The sequence below is a fragment of the Crassostrea angulata genome, chromosome 5 (genome assembly GCF_025612915.1).
Source record: "Crassostrea angulata isolate pt1a10 chromosome 5, ASM2561291v2, whole genome shotgun sequence".
In the NCBI taxonomy this organism is placed as follows: Eukaryota; Metazoa; Mollusca; class Bivalvia; order Ostreida; family Ostreidae; genus Magallana; species Magallana angulata.
In genome coordinates, this window is record NC_069115.1 from 46492430 (window position 1) to 46511781 (window position 19352).

At 32.5% G+C, this 19352-nt stretch overlaps 1 long non-coding RNA gene across 1 annotated transcript; it reads left to right on the forward strand.

Moving 5' to 3' along the window:
* Positions 1 to 4347: 4347 nt before the first annotated feature.
* On the forward strand, positions 4348 to 7224 carry LOC128182936 (uncharacterized). Its single transcript, XR_008243490.1, has 2 exons — positions 4348 to 4645; positions 6926 to 7224. It is a non-coding gene; the product is annotated as an uncharacterized LOC128182936 (long non-coding RNA).
* Positions 7225 to 19352: the final 12128 nt, after the last annotated feature.

A 19352-nucleotide genomic window follows, 5' to 3' on the forward strand; every position in this document is an offset into this window, starting at 1 on the left:
GCTTTGCAACGAGCTTTGCTCTAGTTATTATTATTAGGGTCTTCCGTTTCCAACGGAAGACCCTCTTGTTATTTTTCGGTTTCTTTTTAGGGTCTTCCGTTTCCAACGGAAGACCCTCTTGTTATTCTTCGGTTTCTTTTTATTATTATTTTTTTTCTTTTTCTTTTTTTTCTGACTCCTTTTCGGCTTCATAACTCAAAAAGTTTTCAACTTATTTAAAGGAAACTTTCAGGGATTATGTGCAATTATAATGCCTCAAAGATGTTAAAGTTTCCATAACAACGTCACTTCCGTTTTGACGTTACGTCATTTTTAAACTTAAAAAAAAGTCAATTTGTCCGCGTCATTTCTCAAAAACGCTTTAAGATAAAGTCTTGAAATTTTCTGTGGTTATGAATTTGGCAATTTACATGTGCAATAAGGCTGGAAATAAAAATCCGTCACTTCCGGTCGAAACCGGAAGTGAAACAAATTTTTCGAAAAAATGAATTTTCTGATCAAATCAAAAATGAATATGTGTTTTATAGAACTTATCAAGCTGAATCTAACACTTAAATCCGTTTTAAAATCGGACAATGCATTAAAGAGATATTGGGGTTTAAAAATTGATTTTTCCGGAAATTTTGTTTCCGCGTCCTTGGTTTAAAAAATAGCGTAATGTTCAAGGTAAAGTTAACTCGTACCAAAAATAATTGTTAAGTCGTACTTGAACACATTCGGATTTTTTTTGGTTAAGTCGTTCTTGAAATCAGGAAGGATTTTGTCAAGTCGTACTTAAAATAATTCGGATTTTGTTAAGTCGTACCAGGAATAATTCGATTTTTTTCATCTTTTTATTTTAGTTACTCTTGTTATTGGTTAAAGAGCTTTGCTTCTTACAGGAACTTCCAGCTTTACTTCCGACATTAACGGAAGACCCACTCGTTGCTTTGCAACGAGCTTTGCTCTAGTTATTATTATTATTATTATTCTTTTTCTTTTCTTCTGACTCCTTTTTTGCTTCATAACTCAAAAGGTTTTTAACCGATTTTGATGAAATTTTCAGAGATTTTTGCAAGTTGGCGTCCCTCGAAAATGTTAAAGTTTTAAAGAGAACGTCACCTCCGTTTTGACGTGACGTCATTTTTAAAAATTTTAAAAAGTCATTTTGTCCCGGACTTTTCTCAAAAACGCTTTAAGATAGAGGCTTGAAATTTTCAATGGTTATGATTTAATCGATTTACATCTGTAATAAGGCCGGAAATGAAAATCTGTCACTTCCGGTCGAAACCGGAAGTGAAACAAATTTTTCGAAAAAATGAATTTTCTGATCAAATCAAAAATGAATATGTGTTTTGAAGAGTTTATTAAGCTGAATCTAACACTGAAAGCCGTTTTAAAATCGGACGATGCATTACAGAGATATCGGGGTTTAAAAATTGATTTTTCCGGAAATTTTGATTCCGCGTCCTTGGTTTAAAAAATAGCGTAATGTTCAAAGTAAAATTAACTCGTACCAAAAATAATTGTTAAGTCGTACTTGAACACATTCGGATGTTTTTTGTTTAGTCGTACTTGAAATCGGAAAAGTTTTTGTTAAGTCGTACCTAAAATCATTCGTATTTTGTTAAGTCGTACCAGGAATAATTCGATTTTTTTTCTTTTTATTTTAGTTACTCTTGCCGTTGTTTTAAGAGCTCTGCTTCTTACACGAACTTCCAGCTTTACTTCCGACATTAACGGAAGACCCACTCGTTGCTTTGCAACGAGCTTTGCTCTAGTTCTTTTTATTTTTTTTTCTGACTCCTTTTCGGCTTTATAACTCAAAAAGTTTACAACCGATTTTAATGAAATTTTCAGAGGTTGTGTGCAACTATAATACCTCAAAGTTTGTGAAGTTTCTTTGAAAACATCACTTCCGTTTTTACGTTACGTCATTTTTAAAAATTTCAAAAAGTCATTTTGTCCGCGGCGTTTCTCAAAAATGCTTTTAGATAAAGGCTTGAAATTTTCAATGGCTATGATTTAATCGATTTACCTCTGTAATAAGGCTCGAAATGAAAATCTGTCACTTCCGGTCGAAACCGGAAGGGAATCAAATTTTTCGAAAAAATAAATTTTCTGATCAAATCAAAACTGAATATGTGTTTTATAGAGCTTATTAAGCTGAATCTAACACTGAAAGTAGTTTTAAAATCGGACGATGCATTACAGAGATATACGAGTTCAAAAAATGATTTTTCCGGAAATTTTGATTCCGCGTTTTTGGTTAAGAAATTAGTATCAAGTTCTTGGTTAAATTAACTTGTACCTAAAAATTAATTGTTAAGTCGTACTGTAACACATTCGGATTTTTTTTGTTAAGTCGTTCTTGAAATCGGAAAGGTTTTTGTTAAGTCGTACGTAAAATTATTCGGTTTTTGTTAAGTCGTACCAGGAATAATTCGATTTTTTCATGTTTTTATTTAAGGTACTCTTGTTATTGGTTTAAGAGCTCTGCTTCTTACAGGAACTTCCAGCTTTACTTCCGACATTAACGGAAGACCCACTCGTTGCTTTGCAACGAGCTTTGCTCTAGTTATTAGGGTCTTCCGTTTCCAACGGAAGACCCTCTTGTTATTCTATTGTTTCTTTTTATTATTATTATTATTCTTTTTCTTTTCTTCTGACTCCTTTTTTGCTTCATAACTCAAAAGGTTTTAAACCGATTTTGATGAAATTTTCAGAGATTTTTGCAAGTTGGCGTCCCTCAAAAATGTTAAAGTTTTTAAGAGAACATCACCTCCGTTTTGACGTGACGTCATTTTTAAAAATTTCAAAAAGTCATTTTGTCCCGGAATTTTCTCAAAAACGCTTTAAGATAGAGGCTTGAAATTTTCAATGGTTATGATTTGGTCGATTTACCTCTGTAATAAGGCTCGAAATGAAAATCTGTCACTTCCGGTTGAAACCGGAAGTGAAACAAATTTTTCGAAAAAATGAATTTTCTGATCAAATCAAAAATGACTATGTGTGTTGTAGAGAATATTAAGCTGAATCTAACACTGAAAGCCGTTTTAAAATCGGACGATGCATTACAGAGATATCGGGGTTTAAAAATTGATTTTTCCGGAAATTTTGATTCCGCGTCCTTGGTTTAAAAAATAGCATAATGTTTATCGTAAAGTTAACTCGTACCAAAAATAATTGTTAAGTCGTACTTAAACACATTCGGATTTTTTTGTTAAGTCGTTCTTAAAATCAAAAAGGTTTTTGTTAATTCGTACTTAAAATCATTCGGATTTTGTTAAGTCGTACCAGGAATAATTCGAATTTTTTCATCTTTTTCTTTTTATTACTCTTGTTATTGTTTTAAGAGCTCTGCTTCTTACAGGAACTTCCAGCTTTACTTCTGACATTAACGGAAGACCCACTCGTTGCTTTGCAACGAGCTTTGCTCTAGTTATTATTAGGGTTTTCCGTTTTTCAACGGAAAACCCTTCTGTTATTCTACTGTTTCTTATTATTATTTTTTTTTTTTATCCGCAAATTTTGTGTAGGCCATTTCTCGTACATTTGTTGTCTGATTGTTATGAAACTTTCAGGGTATGTAGACAATGTTAATATCTCGAGACGTTTTTTTCAAAATTTTAAAATTCACTTCCGGTTATGAGTTATTGCCCTTTAATTGAAAATTGGGGGGTCTTTTGTCCAGAGTTGATCTCGGGAACTACAAAAGATAGTTGCATGAAATTTAGCAGAATTGTTGGTAACATTTTATAGTTTTGCTGGCATGAAAAGTTTGGCAAAATGTTTTTCAGTTTTTAAGCTATTTGCCGGTAAAGTATAAGATTTTGGGGGGTCTGAAATTTTGTTGTTCTTTGTATAATAACCTTTAAACTAAAAATATTTTGTTAATACATATAGAACAAAAGTTGTTTAGAATAACGAGAGCTTTCATTTAAAATTAAGAAAAAAGGGCTGGCCCCTATAATTAGGGGTCAGCAGCTCATACACGTATTTTTCTGATAGCAAAAATCATTATCATTTAATGAAAAAAAATTAATTCAGTTATTGTTAATATATTAAATAATGTCATTTGGTATCAAATTAAACAAGTTCTGTGCTATATTTTTTTCAAATTTCATAAAACAAATATGTGAGAATCGTACATGAACGAGTTAATATGTCTACATAGACACACAAGCGAACACTTTAAGGCCCAGGCATTTACTGCATTACGTTATGTTGCGTCTTAGGTAAATTGTTGTGATTCAATTTCATTTTTTTCATCTATATCATTTATGAATTCAATGAACACACATTATTTTAACGTTCTATGTGCAACTATTTGTCGGGGCGCCCCTGTATGTAACCCCCCCGCGCGCGCCGAATGTAAACAGTAACGAACGGCATTGTAGAAAAGAGAGAGCCGTAATGCAGAAGAGAAGTTGTGTATTCTTTCGGTGTATACATGCATTTTCAATTTACTGTGAAACATATGAACATGCACAGGGAACAATACTACATATTTGTTTAAGGAGGATATTTTTCTCGTGTGAATCGTTTACGAGGAAATTCTGACAGCCACACTTCTGTCGACGATCAGCCGTTGATAAGCTACGAGTAATAAAGGAGAAAAGATGGACATTAAAGTGTGTGATTTATGTGGCTGTTACTGAAGAAGGTGAGGCTTTTATTACTCCTTTTAAAGTTTCTTGTTAACTGGTTAAAATTTAGTATATAGTATAGATGTACATGTAAGTACGTGCACACTGTTAGATGTTTTTGTTATGATGTGGGTGTTTGTTTACTAACGTGTAATTTTTACATGTTTCATGGATGTTTAGACTCGCTCGAGGTTCATGGGGGACTGGAAAGGGTAACTGAATTTATCTATTTAAAAAAATAACAGATTGTGAATTTTCAACTCAAAATTCAAAGCAGGGTCTTATTAGAAACATATCATATATTCTTGTGCAGAAGACTCCAAATGTAGTCATGAATACCCTGTAGACATAACTTCAAGTAAATAAAATTGTATACTTCAGACTTCAGAGTTAAAACATGACTTTAATATCTTTATGATGCCGATCATTGTATCATTAGAGAGGTTTAGCAGACCAACGGGTACCCGGTACATGTACTTCTACATGTAGGTTACAAGTTAGAACTATGCGTACCATTCTACCAGTTCACATAATTTTTCTTGTTTAGCAGTTATGATGTGTACTTAAATTGTCTTTGTTAATGTTTTAAATGTAATTTTTTATTCTCTTTTTTTAATCTGACTACTGGCAGTACTGGCGTGCGAGCAGTTCTCGCCGAGGACCATTTCTCGCTGGTGCACTGTTACATCATATTTTCGTATGTAATTTTATGTGTTGATAAAATGACGTAACAATGCACTGGTGAGAAATGGTACTCAGCGAGAACTGATCGTACGCCAATATTAATTAATTACAGACAAAAACTGAAGGTTGCGAGTGTTATTTTTTATTGAACAACATTGTTTAAAATAATTCTTTATATATGTGACGATCAGACCAGTTTGAATACCAGTGCCAGATAGCTCAGTTGGTAGAGCACCTGACTAGAGATTCAGGGGGCCCAGGTTCAAATCCCGGTTTGGTCCTTCATTATTTCTACCATCCTGTTACAATATTGGTGTTGTGACCAACCCCTGGAACTAACAGGTTAACTCGATCCTGCCAGGGGTGATCTTCGAGGGTGAAGATCATTTAAGGGGGGAGGAATGTGACGGTCAGACTGGTTTGAATACCGGTGCCAGATACATGTAGCTCAGTTGGTAGAGCACTTGACTAGAGATTCAGAGGGCCAGGTTCGAATCCCAGTTTGTTCTATCGTTATTTCTCCCATCTTTTACATATACATGTATATCAGATATATGACAGATGATTAAGGGTCATCACATGTTTTGCAAGATGCAATAAGTGTTAAAAACATTTACTTTACAACACAATACATTTAAGTGAATATTTATGTTTCTTGTTATTATTTGGTGTGGTTTTCTTGACAGTGTCGCATAAACAATTTACCTGCTCCTAAAACACAAACTTTCTTTTTGTGGATTCAGCTTACCGCTGATTGGCTGCTGTTGCAGCAGACAAATAAGATATGCACGCACAAAACACAATGAACTTATCAGAGAATGAGTTGAGTTTATTTCAACGGTTGGAATTTGGGTATTTTTTTTTTAAATGTATACTTGTGACAAAACATATATGTGGTAAATACAGCTGTAGCTTTATGAAGAAAATTTTGGTTAGACCATATATACCTATCATGCAAGTAAATGATATTTACAAAAAACTTGCAATTTATGGCGCACGAAATATACGCTAGTTTTATAAAGATTGACATACATGTAATGTACCACATTCTGTGAAAAATAATCTATTAAAAATTCTTCATTAAGTTTACTCATACATGTTTTATGCTTATTACACATAGTATTGTTTTTAAAACATGTAATTTATAAGAAAATAAACAAAAGCCCTCGCTAAATTTATTTGCCAAAAAAAACAAAACACAGTAGAATTGATAAAAAATGGTATACCAGAAGCTAATACCAGTACATGTACTTTGACGCTGTTCGGTGGGTAATATTCATTTGTAATTTACGAATTGAAATATTGACTGTTGCACTACAAGTACGGTACCGTAATAAACTCTCTCTCTCTCTCTCTCAAACTCTCTCTCTCTCTCTCAATTTGATAAGTGTTTATACCTATGAAAATTTTTTAATATTATATTATGACTTGATATGCAATTTTTTGATCTTGTACTGCCTAAATGTTATATCATGTATTGGGATATGTCATACTTATTACACTGCATGGTCAGTGTATTTTTTACAGAAATACTATGCATATGTTAATGTAAACACAGCTATTACTAGTACATGTATGTAAACACAGCTAATTATTATTTTTTTTTATTTCAGCTCAAAACAGCCTCTTGTTACCACATGGCTTTTACCGGTACCTGTTGATTCCTGTGGGTCAGCTCCTGAGATTAACCTGTCACCTCTATCCACATGCATATTCCTTGTGTTCTACAGACTATTTACCGGTAATTCAAATTAAATCCAATAATGCATGAACAATAATGGAACTTGAAGAAAGCATCATGCCATGTTGTGGTTTGTGTTTGATAAGAAATTATGAAAACAAAATTAAGGCTGTTTAAAGAAATTCATAATTGCTGTGAAAATTTGTTTTTCAATAAAAGTATGCAATTATGTTTCCTTTATTTTTTATTCCATAAAGATATTTAGATGTGTTTACATAATTGAAAAATCCCCCCCCCCCTCTATTTATTTGTCTGCATTAAGATTACATGTAGGATATGTAAATGTACATTTGACTTTGAAATAACATCTGCTATGATAATTACTTTTGAAATGAACAAGAAACAACCTATTTCTACCTTTCTAAGGTATATATGCAGAAAAAAAGTAGAAAAACATGTCAAATTTGAACATTTTTCATTGAAATCAACTCTGTCTTCAGCTACCTGGGTGTGTTTGAATTTAATTCTAATTTAAGGCAGATGTCTAACTTGTAGGTTGTAACTTACTGTTTTAGCATGGTTAGAAGGAGACTAGAAATCAGAATAGATTAGATATTCACTAAATATGATTGTTAGCTTACTTTTTTCATGAAAACAAGAAATCACAAGCAGGACAGCTGTCTATTTGTTAATTAAAATGGTACAAATCATACAATAAACAAATAAAGATCAAATTTTAGAATCATTGATGATTGTTTTCAAATATGTGTGAGAAATGACTCAAGGAAATTGCCACACGTTTCATAAAATTAGGTAAAACATTTCAAACCATGACTTTTTATGAAAATCAAAAGATTGGGGGGTGGGGGGTATACATGTAAGGGTATTTCTAAGTGATGTGAAGCTTTTATCATGATTATTTCATGTAGGCATATATTGTATTGTATAAGGTTTCTTTTTAAAGGTGGTTGAATAACAGTTGACCTCTAAAAGGTCAGGTAAAGATGTTTTACTATGGAGAACCCTGTAAATCTGTGTTTACTAAAGGAAATTGGAAATGGTGGGTTCACTTAAATGGCCATATTTTTATTAAACCTCAATGGAATTGGCAATATGTAGTATTCTTTTTCTCAGAATTGTTAGCTTTCTTATTCTAAGACAAACCGTCTTTTCATAAAAATGTTAGTGTACTAAGTTAAAGGTACAAGGAACAGTTTCGGATAAAGTATCGTCAATATTTTTGTAAAATTGAGAGTGACTGTACTTGAAGGTTTATCATTGTTGTGTAGATTCATGAAATGAATTTTAATGATTATCAATAGTTAGAGGGATGTCTCTTGTTGGAATTGGTAAGCAATATTAAGGCCCCTAATTTTAAGTACATGAGAAGCAGAAATAAATTGTGAAACTTGCGGCTATGACAGATGTGTTGACTTTACAGTGAAATTGAAGGTTACAAACGGGAGGTTATATAACATGAAATGTAGGTGGATGGGATATTATATGCCTATTTAGTATTTACTGGGTATGAGGACAATAGCAAGTTTATTGTCCCCCAAGACAGCAACTATTTAATGAGGCAAAGCCAAGGGAAATAGTTGCTGTGGAGTAGGACAATAAACTTGCTATTGTCCGAATAGTCAGTTAATTGGTATTTCATTATACAGAAGAAAACTTTATTTATCAGCGATGCAGAATTTCTTGATGATAAACAAATTAGAGTTAAATCAAACTTTGTATTTAATGCGGCGATCTTATTAGGTCAGAGGTGTTCCGAGTTTAAGGTGATATGGGACACTTCCATGTTGTGACGTATTGTTTATCGAAATAAACAATAAAATAAAGTGTAATTATATAAGTACATGTAGTTTCTTTTCAAAAATGGTCACCTAACTCCTTAACGCAGTGGGTTAGAGGGTTTACTAGGAACCTGTAAGTCATGAGTTCGAATCCCGCTGGGGTTTTTACAATTTTTACCTTTTGAAATATTTTTAAAAGCTATTTTTTGGTTAAATATTGTAAAATTTGAAAATTCTAAACCGGTGAAAATTTTTCAATTATATAGTACTTTAATCCACATTAATATCGACCGGAAGCAAAACCAATTTTTTTGAATTTTCATGTTTTTCAATTTTAAAAATTTTACGTACGTATCTTACAGAAACTTTCATGCTGAGTTCAAAACTGAAATCCGTTTTTGAATCGGATGATGCATTACAGAGATATCGAGGTTTAAAAATTGATTTTTCCGGAAATTTTGATTCCGCGTCCTTGGTTTAAAAAATATATGATATACATGTATATCAGATATATGATATACATGTATATCAGATATATGACAGATGATTAAGGGTCATCACATGTTTTGCAAGATGCAATAAGTGTTAAAAACATTTACTTTACAACACAATACATTTAAGTGAATATTTATGTTTCTTGTTATTATTTGGTGTGGTTTTCTTGACAGTGTCGCATAAACAATTTACCTGCTCCTAAAACACAAACTTTCTTTTTGTGGATTCAGCTTACCGCTGATTGGCTGCTGTTGCAGCAGACAAATAAGATATGCACGCACAAAACACAATGAACTTATCAGAGAATGAGTTGAGTTTATTTCAACGGTTGGAATTTGGGTATTTTTTTTTTAAATGTATACTTGTGACAAAACATATATGTGGTAAATACAGCTGTAGCTTTATGAAGAAAATTTTGGTTAGACCATATATACCTATCATGCAAGTAAATGATATTTACAAAAAACTTGCAATTTATGGCGCACGAAATATACGCTAGTTTTATAAAGATTGACATACATGTAATGTACCACATTCTGTGAAAAATAATCTATTAAAAATTCTTCATTAAGTTTACTCATACATGTTTTATGCTTATTACACATAGTATTGTTTTTAAAACATGTAATTTATAAGAAAATAAACAAAAGCCCTCGCTAAATTTATTTGCCAAAAAAAACAAAACACAGTAGAATTGATAAAAAATGGTATACCAGAAGCTAATACCAGTACATGTACTTTGACGCTGTTCGGTGGGTAATATTCATTTGTAATTTACGAATTGAAATATTGACTGTTGCACTACAAGTACGGTACCGTAATAAACTCTCTCTCTCTCTCTCTCAAACTCTCTCTCTCTCTCTCAATTTGATAAGTGTTTATACCTATGAAAATTTTTTAATATTATATTATGACTTGATATGCAATTTTTTGATCTTGTACTGCCTAAATGTTATATCATGTATTGGGATATGTCATACTTATTACACTGCATGGTCAGTGTATTTTTTACAGAAATACTATGCATATGTTAATGTAAACACAGCTATTACTAGTACATGTATGTAAACACAGCTAATTATTATTTTTTTTTATTTCAGCTCAAAACAGCCTCTTGTTACCACATGGCTTTTACCGGTACCTGTTGATTCCTGTGGGTCAGCTCCTGAGATTAACCTGTCACCTCTATCCACATGCATATTCCTTGTGTTCTACAGACTATTTACCGGTAATTCAAATTAAATCCAATAATGCATGAACAATAATGGAACTTGAAGAAAGCATCATGCCATGTTGTGGTTTGTGTTTGATAAGAAATTATGAAAACAAAATTAAGGCTGTTTAAAGAAATTCATAATTGCTGTGAAAATTTGTTTTTCAATAAAAGTATGCAATTATGTTTCCTTTATTTTTTATTCCATAAAGATATTTAGATGTGTTTACATAATTGAAAAATCCCCCCCCCCTCTATTTATTTGTCTGCATTAAGATTACATGTAGGATATGTAAATGTACATTTGACTTTGAAATAACATCTGCTATGATAATTACTTTTGAAATGAACAAGAAACAACCTATTTCTACCTTTCTAAGGTATATATGCAGAAAAAAAGTAGAAAAACATGTCAAATTTGAACATTTTTCATTGAAATCAACTCTGTCTTCAGCTACCTGGGTGTGTTTGAATTTAATTCTAATTTAAGGCAGATGTCTAACTTGTAGGTTGTAACTTACTGTTTTAGCATGGTTAGAAGGAGACTAGAAATCAGAATAGATTAGATATTCACTAAATATGATTGTTAGCTTACTTTTTTCATGAAAACAAGAAATCACAAGCAGGACAGCTGTCTATTTGTTAATTAAAATGGTACAAATCATACAATAAACAAATAAAGATCAAATTTTAGAATCATTGATGATTGTTTTCAAATATGTGTGAGAAATGACTCAAGGAAATTGCCACACGTTTCATAAAATTAGGTAAAACATTTCAAACCATGACTTTTTATGAAAATCAAAAGATTGGGGGGTGGGGGGTATACATGTAAGGGTATTTCTAAGTGATGTGAAGCTTTTATCATGATTATATCATGTAGGCATATATTGTATTGTATAAGGTTTCTTTTTAAAGGTGGTTGAATAACAGTTGACCTCTAAAAGGTCAGGTAAAGATGTTTTACTATGGAGAACCCTGTAAATCTGTGTTTACTAAAGGAAATTGGAAATGGTGGGTTCACTTAAATGGCCATATTTTTATTAAACCTCAATGGAATTGGCAATATGTAGTATTCTTTTTCTCAGAATTGTTAGCTTTCTTATTCTAAGACAAACCGTCTTTTCATAAAAATGTTAGTGTACTAAGTTAAAGGTACAAGGAACAGTTTCGGATAAAGTATCGTCAATATTTTTGTAAAATTGAGAGTGACTGTACTTGAAGGTTTATCATTGTTGTGTAGATTCATGAAATGAATTTTAATGATTATCAATAGTTAGAGGGATGTCTCTTGTTGGAATTGGTAAGCAATATTAAGGCCCCTAATTTTAAGTACATGAGAAGCAGAAATAAATTGTGAAACTTGCGGCTATGACAGATGTGTTGACTTTACAGTGAAATTGAAGGTTACAAACGGGAGGTTATATAACATGAAATGTAGGTGGATGGGATATTATATGCCTATTTAGTATTTACTGGGTATGAGGACAATAGCAAGTTTATTGTCCCCCAAGACAGCAACTATTTAATGAGGCAAAGCCAAGGGAAATAGTTGCTGTGGAGTAGGACAATAAACTTGCTATTGTCCGAATAGTCAGTTAATTGGTATTTCATTATACAGAAGAAAACTTTATTTATCAGCGATGCAGAATTTCTTGATGATAAACAAATTAGAGTTAAATCAAACTTTGTATTTAATGCGGCGATCTTATTAGGTCAGAGGTGTTCCGAGTTTAAGGTGATATGGGACACTTCCATGTTGTGACGTATTGTTTATCGAAATAAACAATAAAATAAAGTGTAATTATATAAGTACATGTAGTTTCTTTTCAAAAATGGTCACCTAACTCCTTAACGCAGTGGGTTAGAGGGTTTACTAGGAACCTGTAAGTCATGAGTTCGAATCCCGCTGGGGTTTTTACAATTTTTACCTTTTGAAATATTTTTAAAAGCTATTTTTTGGTTAAATATTGTAAAATTTGAAAATTCTAAACCGGTGAAAATTTTTCAATTATATAGTACTTTAATCCACATTAATATCGACAGATGTCCCATACCACCTTAAAAAGGAGGGAAATCAAATTCTGCTGATGAATGGTTTTGATGACTATTCACCAAGGGCAGATAGCATGGATACTATTTTAAATTAGATAAAAAGGCATGTTTATGCGGGCGCCTTCTAGTGATCAATTTGTCCGTCTGTCCATCCGAGATTGCTTGACTGGAGCACAGCTTCTCTCCCCTTGGCCCAATCTGGCTCATACCTCATCCACAGGGTTCCTTTGGTTGAAGGATGCGCAGTGACCTTGAACCATGTTTTTAGGTATAAGGTTAAGGTCATAGCAGAATTATATATATAAAATCCTTGTCTGGGGCATATCTTTTTTCCCTTTGGTCCAATCTTGCTAATACTCGCAGAGTGTCTCGATGGTTAAACGATGTGCAGTGACCTTGCATGAAATTTCTAGGTAACGGGTGAAGATCATATCGGATCATGCAAAAATCCTTTTTTGAGAGCATATATACTTTCTACTAACCCCTATTTGGCTCAAACTTCACATAAGCAGAGCTTTTGAGTAAAGGGTGTGTAGTGACCTTGAACCTATTTTCAGTGAAAAGAAACTGTGAAGGTCATAGCAGAATTATATTTTTAAAAATCCTTGTCCGGAGTATATCTTCTCTCCCTTTGCTCCATTCAGCCTCATACTTCACCCACATGATGCCTTTGATCAAAATATATGCAATGACCTCGAATGATATTTGTAGATGAAGAGTCAAGGTCATATCAGAACACACAAAAATCCATATTTTAAGAGCATAGATATACTCTCCTTTTAGCCCCTATTTGGCTAATATTTTACCTTTACAGAGTTTACTGGTTAATGGCGTGCAGTGACCTTGAACCAAGTCTGTCAATGTGAAGGTCATAGCAGATCTTTTTAAAATTAGTTTTAGACAGTAGATTATTTTCCAAATATGCTTAATCTTGGTCAGATTGAACAAAAATGCATGTACATGTATGTTAGGGAGAATGAAATTGAATTAAAAGTTCTATGCCAGCTGGAAAAATTTCAAGTTAAAGGTCAAGGTCAAAGCAAAATTCTCTGAAATAACATGAGCGGGGCCCTTTGAAATGTTCACCATTTCAATGCTGTCTGGTTCATAGTAATTTTAGATAGAAAATATTCACAGAGGTACAGTAAAGTAAACTTTACATCGATAAGTTTCTGACAATTAATGACGCAACGAGCACACAGTACGAAAGGTCAACCCTTTGAAAAACAGTGAAGAGGAAAAGTTGCTCAGAATTATGTTTTAAACAAAATTGATTTTTTACGTAAATTTTAATTTTGCATTCTGGGTTAAGAAAAAAGATGTTAGTTCAAGGTAAAGTTAACTTGTACCTAAAATGAAGTCAAATTTGTTAAGTCGTACTTAAACACATTGTTTTTTTTGTTAAGTCGTTCTTGAAATGGTTAAGGGTTTTGGTTAAGTCGTGCTTAAAACCATTCGGATTATGTTAAGTTGTACCAAAAATCATTGGTTTTTTTTATCTTTTTGTACTAAGGTTTCTTTGTTACTAGATTAAGAACTCTGCTTCTTAGACGTACTTCTAGCGTTGCTTTCGACTTTAGCGGAAAACCTACTCGTTGCTTTGCAACGAGCTTTGCTCTAGTTATTATTCTTTTTCTTTTCTTCTGACTCCTTTTTTGCTTCATAACTCAAAAAGTTTTTAACCGATTTTCATGAAATTTTCAGAGATGTTTGCAAGTTGGCGTCCCTCAAAAATGTTAAAGTTTTATAAAGAACGTCACCTCCGTTTTGACGTGACGTCATTTTTAAAAATTTCAAAAAGTCATTTTGTCCCGGACTTTTCTCAAAAACGCTTTAGGAAAGAGGCTTGAAAATTTCAATGGTGATGATTTGGTCGATTTACCTCTGTAATAAGGCTGGAAATGAAAATCTGTCACTTCCGGTCGAAACCGGAAGTGAAACAAATTTTTCGAAAAAATGAATTTTCTGATCAAATGAAAAATGAATATGTGTTTTGTAGAGCTTAATTAGCTGAATCAAACACTGAAAGCCGTTTTAAAATCGGACGATGCATTACAGAGATATCGGGGTTTAAAAATTGATTTTTCCGGAAATTTTGATTCCGCGTCCATGGTTTAAAAAATAGCGTAATGTTCAAAGTAATATTAACTCGTACCAAAAATAATTGTTAAGTCGTACTTGAACACATTCGGATTTTTTTTGTTAAGTCGTTCTTAAAATCGGAAAGGTTTTTGTTAATTTGTACCTAAAATAATTCGTATTTTGTTAAGTCGTACCGGAAATAATTCGATTTTTTTCATCTTTTTAGTTAAGTTAATCTTGTTATTGGTTATGAGAGCTTTGCTTCTTACAGGAACTTCCAGCTTTACTTCCGACATTAACGGAAGACCCACTCGTTGCTTTGCAACGAGCTTTGCTCTAGTTATTAGGGTCTTCCGTTTTCAACGGAAGACCCTTTTGTTTTTCTACGGTTTCTTTTTTTTCTTATTCTTATTATTATTATTCTTTTTATTTTTTTTCCAACTCAAATATTTCAAAAATGCTTGCATCGATTGTTTTGAAATTTACAGATTTAATGTGTATCTAAAAGATCTCTATGATGTGAAAAAATTAATTGATGACGTCATCAATTTCGTCAGATATTGACGTTTTTCACGTTTTAAAAAGTGATTTTGTCCGGAGCTTTTCTCATTTTTGATTTAAGATAAAGCTATGAGATTTACAGAGAAGGTAGAACTATCGTTTTACTTATGACATAAGGCTGGAAACTCAATTCGGACACTTCCGGTCGAAACCGGAAGCAAAACCAATTTTTTTGAATTTTCATGTTTTTCAATTTTAAAAATTTTACGTACGTATCTTACAGAAACTTTCATGCTGAGTTCAAAACTGAAATCCGTTTTTGAATCGGATGATGCATTACAGAGATATCGAGGTTTAAAAATTGATTTTTCCGGAAATTTTGATTCCGCGTCCTTGGTTTAAAAAATAGCGTAGTGTTCAAAGTAAAATTAACTCGTACCAAAAAAAATTGTTAAGTCGTACTTGAACACATTCGGATTGTTTTTGTTAAGTCGTTCTTGAAATCGGAAATGTTTTTGTTAAGTCGTACTTAAAATCATTCGTATTTTGTTAAGTCGTACCAGGAATAATTCGATTTTTTCATCTTTTTATTTTCGTTACTCTTGTTGTTGGTTTAAGAGCTCTGCTTCTGACAGGAACTTCCAGCTTTACTTCTGACATTAACGGAAGACCCACTCGTTGCTTTGCAACGAGCTTTGCTCTAGTTAGGGTCTTCCGTCTTCAGCGGAAGACCCTCTTGTTATTCTTCGGTTTCTTTTTAACGGTTTTCAACGGAAGACCCTCTTGTTATTCTTCGGATTCTTTTTAGGGTCTTCCGTTTTCAACGGAAGACCCTCTTGTTATTCTTCGGTTTCTTTTTATTATTATTATACTTTTTCTTTTTTTTTCTGACTCCTTCTCGGCTTTATAACTCAAAAAGTTTCCAACCGATTTTGATGAAACTTTCAGAGATAATGTGAAACTATTATCCCTCAAAGATGTTAAAGTAATCTTGACAACGTCACTTCCGTTTTTACGTTACGTCATTTTTAAAATTTTCAAAAAGTCATTTTGTCCGCGGCGTTTCTCAAAAACGCTTTAAGATAGAGACTTGAAATTCTCAATGGTTATGATTTGGTCGATTTACCTCTGTAATAAGGCTCGAAATGAAAATCTGTCACTTCCGGTCGAAACCGGAAGTGAAACAAATTTTTCGAAAAAATGAATTTTCTGATCAAATCAAAAACGAATATGTGTTTTGTAGAGCTTATTAAACTGAATCTAACGCTGAAAGCCGTTTTAAAATCGGACGATGCATTACAGAGATATCGGGGTTTAAAAATTGATTTTTCCGGAAATTTTGATTCCGCGTCCTTGGTTTAAAAAATAGCATAAAGTTCATAGTAAAGTTAACTCGTACCAAAAATAATTGTTAAGTCGTACTTAAACACATTCGGATTTTTTTTGTTAAGTCGTTCTTAAAATTAAAAAATGCTTTTGTTAATTCGTACTTAAAATCATTCGGATTTTGTTAAGTCGTACCAGGAATAATTCGATTGTTTTCATCTTTTTATTTTAGTTACTCTTGTTATTGGTTTAAGAGCTCTGCTTCTTACAGGAGCTTCCAGCTTTACTTCCGGTAGTAACGGAAGACCCACTCGTTGCTTTGCAACGAGCTTTGCTCTAGTTATTATTATTATACTTTTTCTTTTTTTTCTGACTCCTTCTCGGCTTTATAACTCGAAAAGTTTCCAACCGATTTTGATGAAATTCTCAGAGATAATGTGAAACTATTATCCCTCAAAGATGTTAAAGTTTTCTTGACAACGTCACTTCCGTTTTTACGTTACGTCATTTTTAAAATTTTCAAAAAGTCATTTTGTCCGCGGCGTTTCTCAAAAACGCTTTAAGATAGAGGCTTGAAATTTTCAATGGTTATGATTTGGTCGATTTACCTCTGTAATAAGGCTCGAAATGAAAATCTGTCACTTCTGGTCGAAACCGGAAGTGAAACAAATTTTTCGAAAAAATGAATTTTCTGATCAAATCAAAAACGAATATGCGTTTTGTAGAGCTTATTAAGCTGAATCTAACACTGAAATCCGTTTTAAAATCGGACAATGCATAACAGAGATATCGGGGTTTAAAAATTGATTTTTCCGGAAATTTTGATTCCGCTTCCTTGGTTTAAAAAATAGCGTAATGTTCAAAGTAAAATTAACTCGTACCAAAAATAATTGTTAAGTCGTACTTGAACACATTCGGGTTTTTTTTGTTAAGTCGTTCTTGAAATCGGAAATGTTTTTGTTAAGTCGTACTTAAAATCATTCGTATTTTGTTAAGTCGTACCAGGAATAATTCGATTTTTTCATCTTTTTATTTGCGTAGTCTTGTTGTTGGTTTAAGAGCTCTGCTTCTAACAGGAACTTCCAGCTTTACTTCCGACATTAACGGAAGACCCACTCGTTGCTTTGCAACGAGCTTTGCTCTAGTTATTATTATACTTTTTCTTTTTTTTCTGACTTCTTTTCGGCTTCATAACTCAAAAAGTTTTAGACCGATTTTTATGAAACTTTCAGAGATAATGTGAAATCATAATGGCTCAAAGATATTTAAGTTTCTATAGCAACGTCACTTCCGTTTTTACGTTACGTCATTTTTAAAAATTTCAAAAAGTCATTTTGTCCGCGGCTTTTTTCAAAAACGATTCAAGATAGAAAGTTGAATTTTTTTGAGCTAAGATATTGATCGTTTTGCCTCTGTAATAAGGCTGGAAATGAAAATCCGTCACTTCCGGTCGAAACCGGAAGTAAATCAAATTTTTCGAAAATTTGAATTTTTTGATCGAATAAAAAACGTATATGTATTTTGTAGAGCTTATTAGGTTGAATCTAACACTGAAAACTGTTTATTAATCGGATGATTCATTACAGAGATATTGGGGTTTAAAAATTGATTTTTCCGGAAATTTTGTTAAGAAGTTAAAAGTTAAATTAACTCGTACCAAAAATAATAGTTAAGTCGTACTTGAACACATTCGGATTTTTTTGTTAAGTCGTTCTTGAAATCGAAAAGGTTTTTGTTAATTCGTACTTAAAATAATTCGGGTTTTGTTAAGTCGTACCAGGAATAATTCGATTTTTTCCATCTTTTTATTTAATTTACTCTTGTTATTGGTTTAAGTGCTCTGCTTCTTACAGGAACTTCAAGCTTTGCTTCCTACATTAACGGAAGACCCACTCGTTGCTTTGCAACGAGCTTTGCTCTAGTTATTATTATTATTAGGGTCTTCCGTCTTCAGCGGAAGACCCTTCTATTATTGTAATGTTTCTTTTTCAGGTTTTTTAGGGTTTTCCGTTTTTCAACGGAAAACCCTTCTGTTATTCTACTGTTTCTTATTAGGGTTTTCCGTTTTTCAACGGAAAACCCTTCTGTTATTCTACTGTTTCTTATTATTATTTTTTTTTTTTATCCGCAAATTTTGTGTAGGCCATTTCTCGTACATTTGTTGTCTGATTGTTATGAAACTTTCAGGGTATGTAGACAATGTTAATATCTAGGGACGTTTTTTTCAAATTTTTAAAATTCACTTCCGGTTATGAGTTATTGCCCTTTAATTGAAAATTGGGGGGTCTTTTGTCCAGAGTTGATCTCGGGAACTACAAAAGATAGTTGCATGAAATTTAGCAGAATTGTTGGTAACATTTTATAGTTTTGCTGGCATGAAAATTTTGGCAAAATGGTTTTTAGTTTTTAAGCTATTTGCCGGTAAAGTTTAAGGTTTTGGGGGGTCTGAAATTTTGTTGCTTTTTGTATAATAACCTTTAAACTAAAAATAATTTGTTAATACATATAGAACAAAAGTTGTTAAGAATAACGAGAGCTTCCATTTAAAATTAAGAAAAAAGGGCTGGCCCCTATAATTAGGGGTCAGCAGCTCATACACGTATTTTTCTGATAGCAAAAATCGTTATCATTTTATGAAAAAAAATTAATTCAGTTATTGTTAATATATTAAATAATGTCATTTGGTGTCAAATTAAAAAAGTTCTGTGCCCTATTTTTTTTCAAATTTCATAAAACAAATATGTGTGAATCGTACATGAACGAGTTAATTTGTCTACATAGACACACAAGCGAACAAATGCCGTTTTAAGGCCCAGGCATTTACTGCATTACATTGTGTTGCGTCTTAGATAAATTGTTGTGATTCAATTTCATTTTTTTTTCATCTA